General features: G+C 37.3%; 1 pseudogene across 1 annotated transcript; it reads right to left on the bottom strand.

The window, feature by feature from the left end:
• Nucleotides 1-234: 234 nt before the first annotated feature.
• LOC108290719 lies at nucleotides 235-1603 on the bottom strand (annotated as a pseudogene). Its single transcript, XR_001819686.2, has one exon. The product of XR_001819686.2 is annotated as an RNA-binding protein EWS-like (transcript).
• Between the last annotated feature and the right edge of the window lie 11365 nt (nucleotides 1604-12968).

Below are 12968 nucleotides of genomic sequence, written 5' to 3'. Positions count from 1 at the left end.
CCCTCAGAATACTGTTTTCCTTAGCCAGTCCTTGCTCTTTAGTGTCCCCATTTTCTTTTTTTTTTTAAACATCTGGAATTTTATTTAAAAAAAAAAACACCATCACAACCATGAACACTGTTATAGTTAGTGGCCCTCTTGGTTCTCCACAGTGATACTGAGCATGCTCACAAGGGGTTCCCATTGTTAAGTCTTAATCATTTTTTAAAAGAAGGGAAAAAAAACTCTGCGCACTACCATTTAACTTGTTTTAATGTTTCTTCACAAATGGTGAAAAATACTAAAGTACAGATAAGGAATAATCATCATGTTGTGACCAACATTATAAATATGGAATTATAAATTTAAAACATTTTCTGGTTTAAAAAATAAATCTGGTAGTCAATGCAGCTCTGCGGGGTCTCTGCATCTAATAGGGCCAATCTCTGCGCTCCTGACAGTGCTCGCCTTTATCTGTTTTTCCAGGTCCTCCACGTCCTCCTCTTCTTCCTCCCATCTGTTCCATCCAAGGTCCAGGGGGCCCACCAGGGCCACCTCGTCTTCCTCCACCAAAGCCACCTAGGTCCATGCCCCAGCCACCATGGAAGCCACCTCTGTCTCCACCACGGCCACCTCTGAACATTCCACCGGGACCACCATGATCCATGAGGCCACCTCTTCCTCCCCACATGCCACCAGGGCCACCTCTGCCACAATCACTACCCGGGGGGCGGGAAGGGTGGCGGGAGGAAACCTTTAGGCTTTGGGGCCTCACACTGGTTGCACTCTGTTCTCCAGGCGAAGTTCTGGTTTCCACAACCCGGATTGGGACACTGCCAGTCTCCAGCTCGGTGCTGGACGTTTCCTCCTCCGGAAGGGTTCCCTTGGGAACCCTGGGGTCCTCTTGGAGGGAAGCCTCCTCTATCTCCTCCACAGCCTCCCATGCAACCCGTGGGTCCCCCAGCACCTCCTGGGCCTCCTGGACCTCCACGGAGTGCTAGTGGCATCCCTCTGCCCTCACAGGGTGGCATACCACCCCGCATACTGTTCATTGGAGGCTTCTTCCGAGCAAGAGAGACTTTAAGTTTGCTCCCTTGAAAGTCTTTACCGTCAAACCACTCCACGGCAGCCTTGGCAGTAGGTGGGTCTTCATACAGTGGCATCGTCTTTGGGTTTTCCTGTTTCCTTGTCCAGGTAGATGTGGATCATGGGTTGCCCAGTTCTCTTGTTCATCTTAACAACCCCACACTGCTTAAAGAAGTCTGCCAGATCATCTAGAGTCACATTATCATTTAATCCTTGTACATAAATTGCACTGTTGTCAGAATCTTCATCTGGATCTACAGGTGGGCCTAGATCAAGATCTGGTCCTTCATCCATGGGTCCACCAGGCTTATTGAAGCCACCTCGCTCTCCAGCACCCATTCCACCACGTCCTCCTCCCTGCCCACCTCTGGACATGCCTCCACGATCAAATCTCCCTCTTTCCCTGTCCCGGTTATCAGGGCCATTCATGCTCCGGTTCTCTCCTGGTCCAGAAAATCCTCCAGACTCCTGCCCATAAACACCCATGCTACTGGGGTGGTCCTGTCGGAATGAACTCTGCTGCCTGTAGCTGCTGCTCTGTTGGCTATACAGAGTATATTGGGGTAGTTGGAGTAGTATAACCAGTGGGAGGCTGTCCATAAGAAGTTGCATAGGCGGTCTGCCCGTAAGTTGTAGTGGTCTGAGCCTGCGTATAGCTAACATCAGTGGGCTGTCTATAGGTTCCATAGCTTTGTTGCCCATATGCCTGGTTGGTCTGTGCATATCCTTGAGTGGGCTGGGCGGTGTAAGCACCCTGCTGTGCTGCAGCTCGGCTATAGGCACTGTAATCCATGGACACCATTTTCTCTCCTCGCATCCCGATTTTCTTGTCCTTTTCTGTGCTAGAGGTATACTGAAACTGATTCACTGCAAAACTGGTATTACATTAAATACACTGAACCCCAAATGTTTATGGAACACTATACTATACAGAATAATAAGCAAAAGTGGCTGGGCATGGTGGCTCCTGGCTGTGTAATCTTAGCACTTTGGGAGGCTGAGGGGGGCGCGGATCATGTGAGGTCAAGAGTTCTAAAACAGCCTGGCCAACATGGCGAAACCCTGTCTCTACTAAAAATACAAAAATTAGCTGCCTGTAATCTCAGCTACTTGTGAGGCTGAGGCAGGAGAATAGCTTGAATCCAGGAGGGGGAGGTTGCGGTGAGCCAAGATTGTGCCACTGCATTCTAGCCTGGGTGATACAGCAAGACTCCATCCCCCCAACCCCCAGAAAAGGGCAAAATAAGCAAAAGCCCCTGTTCTATAACACTGATGCATTTGTTTGCATCTTATTCCATGATTTAAGCAATCATTATGTATTCTGTCCTTATAGTGTATCCGATACTGTGTTAGCACTTTACATATGTCTCACTTAATCCTTAATACAATCTGGAAATATTATAATACACATTTTATGGATGGGGAAACAGAAACTCAGAGAAGTTGAATAGCCTGCTCAGGGTTTCCAGAATAGTAAATTAAAGGCCTAGGGTTTAGTTTTCCACTAAAGATTCTCAGGGCTGGCTTCTTTACATCATTCAGGTCTTTGCTCAAATGTAATCTTAGAGAAGCTACATTGATCTATCTGAAATAGACACCTTACTGTGCATCCAATTGTCCTGCCTAATTTTTCTTTGTAACTTATTATATTATTTTTATTTGTATTATCTGTATTTCCTCCTAGACTATGATCTCTGTTAGGGCAGACTCTTGGTTGTATTTGCTGCTTATTATCACACTACCCAGACCAGAGCCTGGCACATATTAAGGAGATCAACAATTTTTTCTTGAAGAAGAATTGACTCTTAGACCCAAACTCTTAGCCACTATGCTATATATTGTCCCTCAATAGAATTAAGGTTTACATTTTGAATAACCTGATACCAAAAAGCATGCTGCATAAAACCTATACATGTAATGTGCCAAATGGTATGTACAATGCCAGTCTATACACTTTTAAACTTCGAGTTTAATTTGTATACAGTAAAATAAATACATCTTAAGTATGTATGTATTTTTACAAATGTATACACTTTTGTAACCACCAGCCATATCAAGATATAGAATATTTTTTAGCCCCCAAGGAAGCTCTCTTGTAATAACTCACAGTCAATACTTGGTTTTCGGCCGGGTGCGGTGGCTCAAGCCTGTAATCCCAGCACTGTGGGAGGCCGAGGCGGGTGGATCACCAGGTCAAGAGATCGAGACCATCCTGGTCAACATGGTGAAACCCCGTCTCTACTAAAAATACAAAAAATTAGCTGGGCATGGTGGTGCGTGCCTGTAATCCCAGCGACTCAGGAGGCTGAGGCAGGAGAATTGCCTGAACCCAGGAGGCGGAGGTTGCGGTGAGCCGAGATCACGCCATTGCACTCTAGCCTGGGTAACAAGAGTGAAACTCCATCTCAAAAAAAAAAAAAAAAAAAATACTTGGTTTTCATGTGTTGATGAAATATACGTGGTTTTTGTGTGTTGACTTTGTATCCAGAGGTAAATATTCTGACATCTATCACATAGGTTAACTGCTGGTTCTTGAGCTTCACATAAATGCAATCATATAGTTTGTACTCTTATGTCTCTCTTCTTTTGCACACCATAATATTTTGGGGATTTATCTGTGTTCTGTATATCAGTGGTAGTTGATTAATTTGTTTATACATTCACCTGCTAGTGGATGTTTAAGTTGTTGCCAAGTTTTGGTTATTAAGTATAAAGCTGCTTTAAATATTCTTGTATAAGTTTTTACAGACATACATACTTATTTTAGGGGGCATATACTTAGGAACAGAACTACTGCATCATAAGGTAGATATTTGTTTCACTTTGCTTTCTGAAAAGTGCTGTTCAAATGTTTTGCCCATTTAAAACACTTTCTTATTGATCTGTAGTTATTTATGGATATAATCCTTTAGCAGATATAAGTATTGCAAATATATTCTCCTGCTTTATAATTGCCTATTCAATTTACTGCTAATGTATTTTGATAATAGAAGTTCTCAATTTTAATGAAGTCAAATTAATCAATTTTGTCTCTTAAAGTTAGTGCTTTTTCTGTAATGTTTAAGAAATCATTGTCTACCCCAGAGTTGTGAAGTTATTCTGTTTTCTTCTAGAGCTTTATTGTTTCAGATTTCACAGTTGGGTATATGATTCACCTTCAATTAATTTTTGGATTTGGTGTGAGTTGGAGTTTATTTTCTATCCCATATGGATATACAGTTGTTGAAGTACCATTTAATAAAAGCATCATTTTCCCACTGAATTGTAGTAACACCTTTGTTATAAACTAAATGACTGCACATGTAGGGGGTATTTCTAGACTCTGTTTTGTTACGTTGGCCTATTTGCCTGTCCTTGCACCAATACCACACTGTCTTAATTACTGCTGCTTTATAGTTAGTCTTGAACTCTGATGGTAAACTTTTCAATTTTATTCTTCTTTAAGATTGTTCTTGGCTATTTTAGGTTCTTTGCATTTCCATATAAATTTAAGATTTATCCTGCTGAAGCTGACCACATATTTCACCAAGGTTTTTAGAGATTGGGTTTGCATTGAACTACTTATCAAATTGGGGGAAATTGACATCAATTTTCAATCTTTTGATTCATGCACATAATATAGCTCTTCATTTATTTACGTCACCTTTAATTTCTCTCAGCAATATTTTGTAGTTTTGACTATTATTAGCTTTATGGAACTCTTCTTAAATTTGTTCCTAAATATTTGATTTTTAAATGTTACTATCAATTACATTTTAAAATATTTTATTTTCTGATCATTTCTTGATAGTATATAGAAATATACTTGGTTTTCAGGTGTTGACTTTGTATCTAGAGAGCTTGCTAAATTAATTCTAATAGTTTGTATAGTTTCAGATTTTCTGGCTTCACAATCATGTAATATATAAATAAAGATAGTTTTACTTTTTGTTTTTAATCTTCATACCTTTTATTTCTCTTTCTTGGCTTATAGAACTGTCTGGGACCTACAGCATAATGATGAATAACAATAGTGGTAGTAGGATCCCCATCTTATTCTTGACTTTGGAGAGAAAACTTTAACCATTGATAATGACACAGCTACAGGGTTTTATTACTAGATAACCCAGATTAAGGATGTTTTATTCTATTTCTCCTTTGTTGGGGATTTTTTTCTAAAATCATCAATGCATGTTCAGCTTTATCAAATATGTTTTCTTCACTTATTAAGATGATTTTATTCTCCCCCTTCCCTCAATATTATTCTGTTAATGTGGCGAATTATAATAATAGAATTATTTTAAAATGTTAAATCAACCTTTTATTCCTGGAGTAAATCCTTCTCTGTTATGGTATGTTATGTATTTTTTTACATTCCTGGAATCCCATTTATTGATATATATATATTTTTTGTTTTTAGAGACAGGGTCTTGTTCTGTTACCCAGACTGGAGTGCAGTGGTATGGTCATAGCTCACTCTAACCTCATACTCCTGGGCTTACCTAATCCTCCCATGTCAGCCTCCTGAGTAGCTAGGGCTACAGACGCATGCCACCACACCCAGCTAATGTAAACAATTTTTTTTAGAGACAGGATATCACTATGTTGCCCAGGCTGGTCTCAAACTCTTGGGCTCAAACAGTCCTCTCACTTTGACTTTCCAAAGTGCTGGGATTACAGGCATTAGCTATCACACCCTCCCAATTTACTGATATTTGTTAGGATTTTTACATCTATGTTCAAGAGATTCTGGACTATAAATTTTCTTACTTGTAATGTCATATTTTGGTATCAATGTTTTGCCAGTCTTTGAGTTCAGAAGTGTTCCCTCTTTTTTTAATTCTCTGGAATAGTTTGTGTAAATCGCTATTATTTGTTCTTTAATTATAAGAAAGAATTCAGCATTAAAGCCATATAAACCTGGCATTTTTTTGCAGGAGAGTTTTTTTTTTTTTTTTTTTTTTTTTTTTAAACATATATGGAAGTAATTTTTTTTGTTTACGTCAGCACAAAGTCAGTCGTTTTCTTTCTTTCTTTCTTTCCTTCCTTCTTCTTTTTTCTTTCTCTTTCTTTTCCTTCCTTTCTTTCCTTCCTTCCTTCCTTCCCTCCCTCCCTCCCTCCTTCCTTCCTTTCTTTTTCTTTCTCCCTCTCTTCCTTCCCTCCCTCCCTCCCCCCTCCTTCCTTCCTTCCTTCTTTCTTTCTTTCTCTCTCTTTCTTTCTTTCTTTCTTCTCTCTCTCTTTCTTTCTTCCTTTCTTTTTTTGTTGAGATGCGGTCTTGCTCTGTCTCCCAGGCTGCTGGAGTGCAGTGGCACAATCTCGGCTCACTGTAACCTCTGCCTCCTGGGTTCAAGTGATTCTCCTGCCTCAGCCTCCCAAGTAGCTGGGATTACATGTGTGAGTCACCATGACTGGCTAATTTTTGTATTTTTAGTAGAGACAGGGTTTTGCCATGTTGGCCAGGCTGGTTTCGAACTCCTGACTTCCAGTGATCCACCTTTCTTGGCCTCCCAAAGTGCTGGGATTACAAGCGTGAGCCACCGCACCTGGTCTACTTAGTCATTTTCTACGGCTAATTTTCTTGGTCAAGGTAAAAGTTATTATTATATCTTAAGTAATAAATTTAAAATTTATATAAAATAATAAGCTATAGATATGTCTCTGCATTAAGAAAGTTAAAAACTATCAGGCTCAGGGGCTCACATCTGTATTCTTAATACTACTAATATTCTTTAGTAGAAATGGTGAAACCCCATCTCTACTAAAAATATAAAAATTAGCTAGGTGTGGTGGTGCGTGCCTGTAGTCCTAGCTACTCAGGAAGCTGAGACAGAAGAATCACTGTAACCCAGGAGGCAGAGGTTGCAGTGAGCTGAGATTGTGCCATGGCACTCCAGCCTGGAAGACAGAGTGAGACTCTGTCTCAAAAAAAAGAGAAAGTTAAAAATTATTAATCCTCAAACTTATCCTTATCAGATTTTGCTTCATGTGTTTTGAGACTCTGTTATTAGGAGCATGCATGTTTATAATTTTTATGTCTTCTTGATGAATTGAGACCTTTTTTATTATGAAATGACACTCTATGGTAACATTCTTTGCTCTGAAGTCTAATTTGTCTGATATTAATACAGCCTCTCCAGTTTTGTTAGTTAATGTCAGAATGGTATATTTGTTATCACCCTTTGAGTTTTAATCTATTTATTTATATTTAAGATGTATTTCTTGTAGGCAGCATATAGTTGTGTTAGGCATTTTAACCAATTCAACAACCTCTGACTTTTAGTTAGAGTATTTAGGCCATTCATTAGACCATTTATATTATGTTTAGGTAATTTATATATCATTAACATTGATATGATTGGGTTTAAATCTATCATCTTGCTATTTGTTTTTTATTTGTTTTACCTGCTTTTTGTTCTCTTTGTCCTCTTTTTCTGCCTTGTTTTGAACTGAGTATTTTTTTTATGACTTCATTTTATCTTCTTTGTTGGCTTATTTGATGTAAGTCTTTGTAGTATTACTTTAGTTGTTAACTACAGGGTTTATAGTATACATACTTTATCACCATCTATCTTGTGACAAATTTTGGTAATTATTTATTTAAATTCTTTTTCTGTCTGCAAGTTTCTCTCCTCATTCAGGGACTTTAGTTATAGGTATATTTGTCTCCATATAGTTGTCCCACAGCTAACTGATATTCTGTTCTTTTTTTTTTTCCAGTAATTTTTCTCTCTGTAGTTCATTATGGATTTTTTTTTTTTACCATTTCTTCAAGTTCACCAATCTTTCTTCTGACACTAACCCATCCAGTGTATTGTTTTCATCTCATGCATTGTAGTTTTAATCTCTAGAAGTTCTTTGTTTTTAATATCTCCAATGTTGCTACTTAACATTTTTAATCTTTTATTTTTGCTTCTTGAACATATTAACTACTAATATGATAATTGTTTTAATGTTCTTGTCTACTAATTCTATTATTTGTGTGATTTCTTAGTCACTTTTAAATTGAATGATTTTTTTTTTCCTTGTTATGGATCATACTTTCCTGCTTCCTTGCATGCCTGGTAATTTTTTGTTGGATGTCAGACATTATGAAATTTACCTTGTTTGGTTCTTGATACTTTTGTATTCCTGTAAGTATTATTAAACTTGCTTTTGGGATGCAGTTAAGTTACTTTAAAACAGGTTGGCTAAAAGGGAGTTTTAGGTCTTCCTTCTAGCTTTATTGGGAAGAACTGAAGCAGTATTTAGTATAAGGTTAATTTTCCTCACTACTGAGCCAAGATCATTCTTTGTACTCCTATCCAACACCCCATGAATTATGAGGTTTTCTACTCTGACTGTTGGGAAAAGGTACTTTTCCTGGATTTCTGTGATCTGTAGACACTATTAGCTTTGATTCTTTTCGATGGTTCTTTTCTCTGGCCATGCATAGCTTCCTCACCTGCTTGTACAAATCAGTACTCAACTGTATACCTTAGGGGATCCTCTGAAGATCTCTGGAACTTTCTCTGTGGTTTTGTAGTTTTCTCCTATCCCTGCATTACAGTCTGAAAACTTTCTCTAGGCAGTAAGCTGAGGCAATTGTAGGATTTACCTCATGTGTTTCTCATCTCTCAGTGATTCCTTTGTTGCCTGATGGCTTATTCTGATTTTCTAGTTATATATTTTATTTCTACATGTTAAAACCTTGAATGAGATAGTTATTATTGCTTTCAATAGTCAATTTTGTTTTATCTATTAATGTACCCTCCCTAGAGCTGTTCATTCTTTTTTCCACTTTCATATTCTATCTGGTATCATTTTCCTTAAAGCCGAAGAACATCCTCTGCTTTTTTCTTAGACTTTATTTGCCTGATTTTTTTTTGACAAGGAGTTTCATTCTTGTTGCCCGGGCTGGAGTGCAATGGCACAATCTTGGCTCACCTCAACCTCCACCTCCCAGGTTCAGGTGATTCTCCTGCCTCAGCCTCCTAAGTAGCAGGGATTACAGGCATGTGCCATCATGCTCAGCTAATTTTGTATTTTTAGTAGAGATGGGGTTTTTCCATGTTGGTCAGGCTGGTGTCTCTAACTCCCGACCTCTGGCGATCCACCTGCCTTGGCCTCCTAAAGTGCTGGGATTACAGGTGTTAGCCACTGTGCCTGGCCTACCTGAGAAATTTTTGAAACTTTTTTCTTGACTTTGAAAAATATTTTTTCTGAGTATAGAACACAAGTTTGGCAGTTTTTTCTTTCAGCAAGTGAAAGTTATCATTAAGTATAGTCTTGTACTTGGATGCCTTGATTATGATGTCAGTGGATTTCTTGTGATTGATTGTCTTATTCTCTAGTTGCTTTTAAGATTGTCTTTTTAATATCTGGTTTAATAAGTTTGACTTTTATGTACCTACATGTCATTTCCATTGTATTTATCCTATTTGGGGCTTGCTAAGCATCTTGAAGATTTTATTAATACCTTTCATCAATTTGGAAAGTTATCAGCCATTTTTCTCAAATGATTACTTTTTTCCTATTTTCTTCTCTTCCTAGAACTTCATATATTTCACATTTCTTACTGCGTGAGGTTCTTTTTACCTTTTTCCTTTTTGAGGTTCAATTTGGATAATTTCATTAAGTTCATTCGTCTGGATATATGTTGTTTTCTGTCTACTGTCAAAATCCTCAAGTAAGTTCTTTTTTAGTCAACTTTTGAATTAACTAAATTTTATTTAAGTTTGCTCTAGAATTCTGGGTTGCTTCTTTTAAAGAAAAATCCTCATCAAGATATATACAATAAACTGCACCCATTTAGAGTGCACACTTGTATGAATTTTGTAGCTATAGACTCCTGTGAAATCACTGCCACACTCAAGATACAGAATATACCCATTACCCCTCAAATATTTCCCATTCCCCCTTTGCAGTTCATTTCTTCTTCTGATCCTAGCCCCAGACAATCACTGATTTGCTGGACTCACTATTAATTAGTTTGCATTTTCTAGAATTTATATAAATGAAACCACACAGTATGTATTGTTTGTGTCTTGTTTCTATCAGCATGATGATTTTGAGGTTCATCCATGCTATAACCTGTCAGGAGTTCATTCCTTTTTATTACTAAGTAGTGTTACTTTGTATTGAGGTACTACTACTTGTTTATCCATTTTCCATTTGATGGACACATGGGCTGTTTTACATTTTTGGTTATTGTGAATAAGGCCACTATGAAGATTTGCGTTTAACACTTTGTGTGTGAAGATTTGTGTTTAACACTTTGTGTGAACCCCTTTTTTTATCTACAGGTTGAACGCATAGAACTGGAATGGCAGGTCATATGATAAGTGTATGTTTAACTTTATAAGAAACTGCCAGTTTTTTGAACTACATTTAACTACCTTTAGAGTACCTTTAGAATTACATTCATGCCTTTAGAGTATAACTCCAATTGTTCCACATCTTCACTAACATTTGGTATTATCAGTCTTTTTAATTGTGGCCATCCTAATGAAGTGGTGTCTCACTGTAGTTTTAATATGTGTTTTCCTAATGACTAAACATGTTGAAAACCTTTCCATCTGCTTACTGGCCATTTGTATATCTGCTTTTGTAAAATGCATGCTCAAATATTTTGTCCATTAAAGAAACTGAATTATCTTATTATTGAGCTTTGGGAGATTTTAAAAATACATTTTGTATACCAGTTGTCAGGTTTTTGTAGTGTGAATATTTTCTACTGTTCTGTGACTTTCCTTTTCATTTCTTATCGGTGCCTTTAAAGGGCAAAATTTTTGAATTTTGATAAAGTCTGACTTACCAAGTTTTTAACTTTTATGATTCATGCTTTGTGTCTTAAATATTTGATTAACCTCAAGATCACAATATTTTTATTTTATGTTTTATTCTAGAAGTTTTATATCTTTTACTTTTAGATTTAGGTCTATGATCTACTTTAATTTTTGTATATTGTATGAAGAGAATTGGCTGACTAACTTATATATTGCCTAAAATAACTTATTTTACAATTTTTACAAATATTTTTATTTATCAGTATTCCTCATTTTAAAAAATAGTTGAGGCATTCTTTTGTTTATAGACTATACATTGGGTTTTGCCTATGTAAAGTTGTATAAACTTATGGTAAAATGGGGCAGATATCTGCAGGCTTAGAATTTTTGGAAGCCCAAAATTTTTACTTTTACCATTATTTCTTTAAGTTTATTGGGATATACTATTAACATTTATAGTCACAATTCCTACTTTAACAACAAACAAGGCTCAGAAATATTAATATTTTATTCGGTTATAAACACAAACCTATTTATGTTAATACTAGACTTGAGATCAGATCTCCAAATGCCAAATTCCTCACTTTAGCTTATGTGAAATGGAAAAAAGGTACAAAATGTTTATAAGAGGGGTAGGTCAGATGAGTACAGCTTAAATACTAACTTTCTCTTCTATTCATAAATAGATAATGTTATGCACATGGGTATCATTATCATATTTATTATTCATTGACAACATCTATTAAACATGAAAAAGCCCTATTGTATGACTTTTATTCGCAAAGAGTCCAGGTAGAATAGTGATAGTGTGTTAACTCCTGCTGGATATGGTCTATTTTCAAATAGTCTGACTTGATGAGTTTTCTATATTTTTTCTTTGGGAGATCATTCCACAGCTTAATGTCAAGATAATCTCATTTATCACCTTAGCTAATTTACTTTTCTTCATTTGTGTTGTAAGAAAATGAATGCATCTTTGCAGCTTCATCTGTCAAAAGCTTCTAAATAGCTGTCATTCAATCACATTAATCATTTTGTAGCCAGCCTTCCTGTGGTTATCTTTTTGGTTATTTGGTAGCTTCCCCTCATCTCTCTGAGAAATTACTTTGATTAGTTGTTATCTGTTATATGGATTACTTATATAATGAAATTCAAACTTCTTTTCAATATAATACAGAAGAATATAGTAGTGATTAGGTCATCCTCTTATTCAAGGCCTTAAGGAACTATCCATAACTTCCAAATAAAGTTCAAGCTTCTTTGTTAGGATTCAGGCCAATCACACCAGTTAGAAGTTGATATAGTTTGAGTATCTGTCCCCACCAAATCTAATGTTGAATTGTAATCTCCATGTTACAGGTGGGGCCTGGCAGGGGGTGTTTGGATCACGGGGGCAGATCCCTCATAGACTGCTGCTATCCTCATGATAGTGAATGAGTTTTGCAAGATCTGGTTGTTTAAGTGTGTGGCACCTTCCCCCACCCACTCCCTGTCTTGCTCCTGCTTTCGCCAGGTGATGAGCCTACTCTTGCTTTGTCTTCCACTATGAGTAAAAGCTCACTGAGGCTTTCCCAGAGGTTGGGCAGATGCTAGCACCATGCTTATACAGCCCACTGAACCATGAGCCAATTAAACCTCTTTTTAAAATAAATTACCCAGTCTCAGGTATTTCTTTATAGCAATGCAAGAATGGCCTAATAGAGATGTAATATTCCTCCCCCTGAACTCACATGACATTGTCATCATACCTCAAACATGACATTTAACATATGCTATGGTTGGGTATTTGTCCCCTCCAAACCTCATGTTGACATTTGATCACCAATGTTAGAGGTGGGGCTTAATGGGAGGTATTTTGGTCATGGGGATGAAACCCATGAATAGATTTATAACCTCCCTAGGTAGGGAGTGGGTGCTCACACAATTAATTCCTCAGAGCTGGCCGTTAAAAAGAGCCTGGCATCTCCCCTACCTGTCTTTTGTTTCCTCGGTCACCAAGTGATCTCTGCATAGCTGGCTCCCCTTTGCCTTGGCCTTTTGCCATGAAGCAGCCTGAGGCCCTCACCAGATGCAGATACCCAATCTTGAACCTTCTAGCCACCTTGAATTTATAAATTACTCAGTTTCTCAGGTAGTCCTTTATAACAACACAAAATAGAC

Source organism: Cebus imitator, unplaced genomic scaffold (assembly GCF_001604975.1).
Source record: "Cebus imitator isolate Cc_AM_T3 unplaced genomic scaffold, Cebus_imitator-1.0 Scaffold442, whole genome shotgun sequence".
NCBI classification, from domain to species: Eukaryota; Metazoa; Chordata; class Mammalia; order Primates; family Cebidae; genus Cebus; species Cebus imitator.
Note: the sequence above shows the minus strand (reverse complement) of the source record. Positions and strands in the feature narration are given on the sequence as shown.